This window comes from Triticum aestivum, chromosome 1D, assembly GCF_018294505.1.
Source record: "Triticum aestivum cultivar Chinese Spring chromosome 1D, IWGSC CS RefSeq v2.1, whole genome shotgun sequence".
Classification (NCBI taxonomy): domain Eukaryota; kingdom Viridiplantae; phylum Streptophyta; class Magnoliopsida; order Poales; family Poaceae; genus Triticum; species Triticum aestivum.
The window spans coordinates 430,321,044-430,329,426 of NC_057796.1; positions in this window are offsets into that span (position 1 = coordinate 430,321,044).

Sequence of the window (8,383 nt, forward strand, 5' to 3'; positions counted from 1 at the left end):
GCAAACCATATTGACGAGGTCAACTATGGAAGCAGAATTAACTGCTTTGGACACAGCTACTGTTGAGGCAGAATGGCTACGTGAGCTCTTGATGGACTTGCCGGTTGTTGAAAAACCTGTACCGGCTATTCTTATGAATTGTGATAACCAAACGGTTATCGCTAAAGTGAACAATTCTAAAGATAATGCAAAGTCATCAAGACACGTGAAAAGACGTTTGAAGTCTGTCAGGAAGTTGAGAACTCCGGAGTAATAACTGTTACGTATATACAAACAGACAAAAACCTGGCAGATCCCTTTACAAAGGGACTATCACGAAATGTGATAGATATTGCATCGAGGGAGATGGGTATGAGACCCATAGATGTTACACCATAGTAGTAACCCAACCTTTGTGATCGGAGATCCCGTGAATTAGGATCTGGGAAGAACAAGCTATTGGTTAACTGAGGAGAGTAATAACTTATGATCGTCTCCAAGTGAAGATGCAAAACTCTCAGAGCTGTAAGGCTCAGATCTGTAAGGCAGGTTGGCAACATGCCTTAATGTGGTTCTATTGGCTATAATTAGCAAAGATGCTGTCCTACAGAGCAGTCTTGAAAGAACACACCTATATGAGTTCTGACTGTAAACGTCGCAGTCTATGAGATTTGGGTGATCTCTAATAAGCTCACGAAGAGACCAGGGAGTATGACGTATAAGCTCCAAACCGCGGGGTAGCCTACTGGCGGTCAGGTACTGGTTAAGACTTTGAGTGAAACCTGTTCACACAAAACTAGCAATTCAAGGCATAGTCCATTGTCAAGTTGTGAATGGATGTAGCTTAAAGTTCTAGGCAGAAGTTCAACTTAACAGTCTCTGCTGAAACACTGGTATATTAAACAAGTGGTGAGAGAAGGCAAATCTCTAAATGGGTATTTGAGATCTGGTGGGGGATTGTTAGAATTAATGGGCTAGGCCCATAGCAATTTCTGAAATCTCAAAGCCCATGTGTAAAATGGTAAGTGGTGGTGCTAAGTTTAGTCCCACCTTGGAAGTTGAAGAAGAGTTGGACCTCTTTATATAGTGGGTTATCTCCACCACTCTAAGTGGTGTATGAGAAGAGAAAGGGAAAACCACACGCGCGCTCGCTCGCCTCGTCTGGCCTGGCCGTGGCATGGCGTGGCGTGGCGAGGCGAGGCGGCGCGTACATGCGACATGCGCGTGAATGGTCCGCCGAAATCCGGTCCGTCTCCTTGCAGGAGCGCAGCTTCCTTTTGCCGTTTTATTTTTATGTCTTGGCAGACAAGTTTTTGATTTCTTGTCCGGTAATTATACGAATTAGAAACCGAGTCGGTTTGGGATTGCGGTCGCGACACAACACCGCTGGTCCTAATATATATACAGCTACCGGCTGCGGCCAGAGACACACCGAAAAACACCTAGGGTTTTGCCTCATCTCACAACTTGCGCCGCCATCGTAGTCTACTCCATCCCAAACGCCGGCGTGCATCGGCGCGTGGGAGAGCAGGTCTCCGGAACCGTTCGTCTTTGCGATCCTGCACCGGGAGAGGACGAATTAGGTTTTTGGGAAGCGCTATGCGCGACTGCTCAAATTCGTCATCACGGGTCGTCTTCCGTCCAAGTCGGGCGGTGCTACTCATCGTCGTATTCATCGCCGTCAGCAGCAGATCGTCGCCAACATCGTCATCAACACTGTCGCACCCATAATAGCTAACGATCAGTACGTCCAACATCCTCTGTTCATGTCTGTTTCTGCAGCTATTGTTACGTGTTTGCTGCTGTTATGCATGTCTTGCTGTTCTTCTAGTTTGCTAGATTATTGCATGCTAGTATCTCTTCTAGTCATGAATTATTTACTGGAATTAATCATGAACTTGTCTAATATTCCAACAATCCAAAAACCTAAATGTAGGCAATTTCCTGAGTTAACTATGGCTGGATTTGCTGATGCACTGAGGCCGGATAAGTTTACCGGTGTGCACTTTAAGAGGTGGCAGGTGAAGACCACGCTCTGGCTTACTGCTCTGAAAGTTTTCCACGCTAGTGTTGGTGCTCCAGAGGGAATAACCGACGAAGATCGGAGAAAATTCCAGGAAGCCAATACTATGTTTGTGGGATGCATTCTGAGTGTTCTTGCTGACCGTCTGTGTGATGTGTACATGCACATAAACGACGGAAAAATTCTGTGGGATGCACTGAATGCAAAATTCGGTGCAACAGATGCAGGCAGTGAACTGTACATCATGGAGAGTTTTCATGACTACAAGATGGTGAATAACCGTTCTGTGGTTGAACAAGCTCATGAGATACAGTGCATTGTGAAGGAACTTGAACTCCTTAAATGTGTTCTACCCGACAAATTCGTGGCTGGGTGCATGATTGCAAAGTTGCCTCCTTCATGGAGGAATTTCGCCACAACTCTGAAGCATAAGAGACAGGAGATATCAGTTGAAAATCTGATTGCATCTCTTGATGTTGAAGAAAAAGCTCGGGCTAAAGATACCACTGAAAAAGGAGGTGAGGTTCAGCCTACTGCTAACATGGTGCAGAGGTACCCACAGAACAAGAACAAAGGGAAGAACAAACCTGTTTTCAACAAGCCTACCAAGACTACTACTTTCAAGAAGAAGAAGTTCAACAAGGCTGAGCTAGAGTGCTACGCCTGTGGGAAGCCTGGACACTTTTCCAAGGAATGCCCTGAACGTGCAGACCGCAGAGGGAAAACAAGCTCCAAGACTGTCAACATGGTGACCGCTAGCAATACTGATGGGTATGGTAATTTACCTATTGTGCTTTCAGTATTTCAATCATCTTCGTGGTGGATTGATTCGGGTGCTAACGTTCATGTGTGTGCTGACATCTCCCTGTTTACTTCTTATCAGGTCGCAAGGGATTCTTCCGTCCTAATGGGGAATGGGTCACATGCTTCTGTTCGTGGCATTGGCACAGTGGATCTGAAGTTTACTTCGGGAAAGATCGCGCAACTAAGGAACGTGCAGCATGTCCCTACTATGAACAAGAATCTAGTTAGCGGCTCCCTTCTATGTCGAGATGGATTTAAGGTAGTTTTAGAGTCCAATAAAGTAATCGTGTCAAGATTTGGACAATTTATAGGAAAAGGCTATGAGTGCGGAGGCTTGTTCCGCTTTTCTCTTTCAGATTTTTGCAATAAGTCAATAAACCAAATTTGTGCTAGTGTTAATGATGATGCAAGTATTTGGCACTCTCGTTTATGTCATATTAATTTTGGTTTAATGTCTCGGCTATCCAGCATGAGTTTAATTCCGAACTTCACAGTTGCCAAAGGTTCTAAGTGCCATAGTTGTGTGCAATCTAAGCAACCTCGAAAGCCTCATAAGGCTGCCGAGGAGAGAAACTTGGCACCTCTAGAACTCATACATTCTGATCTTTGTGAGATGAATGGTGTGTTGACAAAAGGTGGAAAGACATATTTCATGACTTTGATTGATGATGCGACTAGATTTTGCTATGTTTATTTGTTGCAAACTAAAGATGAAGCATTAGACTACTTTAAAATCTATAAAGCTGAAGTTGAAAATCAACTAGAGAGAAAGATCAAGCGTCTTAGGTCCGATCGTGGTGGAGAGTATTTTCCAAAAGTTTTTGATGAATTTTGTGAGGAACATGGTATTATTCATGAGAGGACGCCTCCCTATTCACCTCAATCAAATGGAGTGGCCGAGAGGAAAAACCGCACATTGACTGACTTGGTGAATGCCATGTTAGACACTGCTGGTTTATCTAAGGCATGGTGGGGGGAGGCTCTATTGACTTCATGTCATGTCCTGAATAGAGTTCCCAACAATAATAAAGAGAAAACCCCTTATGAGGAGTGGGTTGGGAGAAAACCATCACTTTCTTATTTGCGCACTTGGGGATGTTTGGCAAAGGTCAATATTCCTATTCCTAAGAAACGCAAACTTGGACCAAAGACAGTGGATTGTGTCTTTCTAGGGTATGCTCAACGGAGCATTGCTTATAGGTTTTTAGTGGTAAAATCTGAAGTACCTGATATGCATGTTGATACTATAATGGAATCTCGTGATGCAACATTTTTTGAGAACATATTTCCTATGAAAGATATGCATAGCATTGCTAGATTTTCTTCTGAGATAATTCCTGAATCTAGTACAACTGATGAATATTTCGAACAATCACATGAGGAAGTCCTTGAGAAGGATAACAATGAAGTTCCTAGAAGGAACAAGAGACAAAGGATTGCAAAATCCTTTGGTGATGATTTCATTGTATACCTTGTGGATGACACACCCAAGACGATTGCAGAAGCATATGCATCTCCGGATGTAGATGATTGGAAAGAAGCTGTTCATAATGAGATGGACTCAATTCTTTCTAATGGAACTTGGGAACTAACTGATAGACCATATGGTTGTAAACCTGTGGGCTGTAAGTGGGTGTTCAAAAAGAAGCTGAAGCCTGATGGTACTATTGATAAGTACAAGGCGCGGCTAGTGGCCAAGGGCTACACTCAGAAAGAAGGCGAAGATTATTTTGACACCTATTCACCCGTTGCTAGAATGACCACCATTCGAGTGTTACTTTCCTTGGCTGCCTCTTATGGTCTTATCATTCATCAAATGGATGTAAAGACAGCTTTTCTCAATGGAGAGTTGGAAGAGGAGATCTATATGGATCAGCCTGACGGGTTTGTGGTAAAGGGTGAAGAGAGAAAGGTGTGCAAGTTGTTAAAATCTTTGTATGGTCTGAAACAGGCACCTAAGCAATGGCATGAGAAGTTTGAAAGAACTCTGACTTCTGCAGGATTTGTCATTAACGAGGCTGATAGGTGTGTTTACTATCGCCATGGTGGGGGCAATAGTGTCATATTATGTTTGTATGTGGACGACATACTGATCTTTGGTACAAACATTAATGCAATTAATGAGGTCAAGTCTTTTCTATCGAAAAGTTTTGACATGAAAGATCTGGGAGAAGCCGATGTAATTCTAAACATCACACTTATTAAGGATGAGAGTGGGATTACATTAACGCAATCTCACTATGTTGAGAAGGTCTTGAACCGATTCGGTTTTATGGATAGCAAGCCTTCTCCAACACCTTATGATCCCAGCGTGACACTCAGAAAGAACAAGAAAGAAACGAGAGATCAATTAAGATACTCTCAAATTGTCGGTTCACTCATGTACTTAGCTAGCGCTACAAGACCAGATATCTCTTTTGCTGTGAGCAAACTGAGTAGGTTCATGTCCAACCCGGGTGATGATCATTGGCATGCACTAGAAAGGGTCTTGTGCTATCTGAGAGGTACTATGAGTTACGGAATTACTTATTCAGGGCATCCTGCTGTGCTAGAAGGATATAGTGATTCAAATTGGATCTCCGATGTTGATGTACTTTACGCAACAAGTGGGTATGTATTTACTCATGGTGGTGGCGCAGTGTCATGGAGGTCTTGCAAGCAAACCATATTGACGAGGTCAACTATGGAAGCAGAATTAACTGCTTTGGACACAGCTACTGTTGAGGCAGAATGGCTGCGTGAGCTCTTGATGGACTTGCCGGTTGTTGAAAAAACCTGTACCGGCTATTCTTATGAATTGTGATAACCAAACGGTTATCGCTAAAGTGAACAATTCTAAAGATAATGCAAAGTCATCAAGACACCTGAAAAGACGTTTGAAGTCTGTCAGGAAGTTGAGAAACTCCGGAGTAATAACTGTTACGTATATACAAACAGACAAAAACCTGGCAGATCCCTTTACAAAGGGACTATCACGAAATGTGATAGATATTGCATCGAGGGAGATGGGTATGAGACCCATAGATGTTACACCATAGTAGTAACCCAACCTTTGTGATCGGAGATCCCGTGAATTAGGATCTGGGAAGAACAAGCTATTGGTTAACTGAGGAGAGTAATAACTTATGATCGTCTCCAAGTGAAGATGCAAAACTCTCAGAGCTGTAAGGCTCAGATCTGTAAGGCAGGTTGGCAACATGCCTTAATGTGGTTCTATTGGCTATAATTAGCAAAGATGCTGTCCTACAGAGCAGTCTTGAAAGAACACACCTATATGAGTTCTGACTGTAAACGTCGCAGTCTATGAGATTTGGGTGATCTCTAGTAAGCTCACGAAGAGACCAGGGAGTATGACGTATAAGCTCCAAACTGCGGGGTAGCCTACTGGCGGTCAGGTACTGGTTAAGACTTTGAGTGAAACCTGTTCACACAAAACTAGCAATTCAAGGCATAGTCCATTGTCAAGTTGTGAATGGATGTAGCTTAAAGTTCTAGGCAGAAGTTCAACTTAACAGTCTCTGCTGAAACACTGGTATATTAAACAAGTGATGAGAGAAGGCAAATCTCTAAATGGGTATTTGAGAAGAATTAATGGGCTAGGCCCATAGCAATTTCTGAAATCTCAAAGCCCATGTGTAAAATGGCAAGTGGTGGTGCTAAGTTTAGTCCCACCTTGGAAGTTGAAAAAGAGTTGGACCTCTTTATATAGTGGGTTCTCTCCACCACTCTAAGTGGTGTGTGAGAAGAGAAAGGGAAAACCACACGCGCGCGCTCGCTCGCCTCGCCTGGCCTGGCCGGGCCGGGGCGTGGCGTGGCGGCGCGTACATGCGACATGCGCGTGAATGGTCCGCCGAAATCCGGTCCGTCTCCTTGCAGGAGCGCAGCTTCCTTTTGCCGTTTTATTTTTATGTCTTGGCAGACAAGTTTTTGATTTCTTGTCTGGTAAGTATACGAATTAGAAACCGAGTCGGTTTGGGATTGTGGTCGCGACACAATACCGCCTCTGGTCCTAATATATATACAGCTACCGGCTGCGGCCAGAGACACACCGAAAAACACCTAGGGTTTTGCCTCATCTCACAACTTGCGCCGCCATCATAGTCTACTCCATCCCAAACGCCGGCGTGCATCGGCGCGTGGGAGAGCAGGTCTCCGGAACCGTTCGTCTTTGCGATCCTGCACCGGGAGAGGACGAATTAGGTTTTTGGGAAGCGCTGTGCGCGACTGCTCAAATTCGTCATCACGGGTCGTCTTCCGTCCAAGTCGGGCGGTGCTACTCATCGTCGTATTCATCGCCGTCAGCAGCAGATCGTCACCAACATCGTCATCAACACTGTCGCACCCATAATAGCTAACGATCAGTACGTCCAACATCCTCTGTTCATGTCTGTTTCTACAGCTATTGTTATGTGTTTGCTGCTGTTATGCATGTCTTGCTGTTCTTCTAGTTTGCTAGATTATTGCATGCTAGTATCTCTTCTAGTCATGAATTATTTACTGGAATTAATCATGAACTTGCCTAATATTCCAACAGAAAGGCATTATTGGTCTTCCGCTATGAATCCTAGGAGAAGATGAAGTAGATAGAATAACCATGTTCATCCTACTGTATGCCCGCATGGTACCAAATTTCTAAGGCCAGGTCCGCATCTTATTTCAATATATGACTGGCTTGAGTTTTAATTTCTAGAAGTTTCTAGCAGGAGCTTATTCTTCTTTTGATTTTCAGCACTGGTTGTAAAAGTTCTTCACAAGTTGAACTGAAGTTAGTATTTATAAGATTTGCCCCCTCTTGTTCGATTATGTCGTGAAATTTCCACACAAAGTTGTGTGATCTGGCCAGATAATCATGCTAATGATTTATGGAGAAGTTGAAATGGCATGCCTCCATTCATCATAGTGTAATGTAATAAATTGCAGGCCTTCTAAATTTATTCATGATCCGAGATCCTAAAATCATAAAGGCAGGTGCATCTTATATTTTTCGTAAACACTAAATGAACGCAGTTAAGCTTCTATCCTCTTCCTTTATTGTTGAACGAAATGTATTACCATTTTAGTTGTTGAACAAGCTATAATTCTCTTTGTTTGACAAGCTATATGTTGTGTTGCATTACCAGGGGTCACATTAAGTTGATTCTCATAGAGAAAATTATACTTTTCGTCCCTCAAGTCTTGGCGAAGTCTAAAATTGGTCCCTCGACTAAGAAACGGGACAGCTTGCACCCGCAACTCTTGAAACCAGACTAATTTTATCCCTCGAGCGGTATCTAGGCTGACTCACCGTGGTTTTGCCCGGTCCAAAGTGACACGAGGCCAAGCTTTTAGGTACAAAGAAAGGAAAAGAAAAGAAAAGAAAAACACACGCAGCACTTATGTTAACTCCATTGAGACAAAATATCGAACATGTGTTGTGCATGCCGCTCGCATGGGCCATGCTGCTCTCCCGGCCATCACCCATCAGGAAGGATCACCCGGCCATCAAGCATGTACACACATCGGCGCGGCCAGTAGTGCCGAGGACGATTCGGCACGTACGCGGTGGCGACGGCCAGCAGGGCCAACGATGTCTCAGGC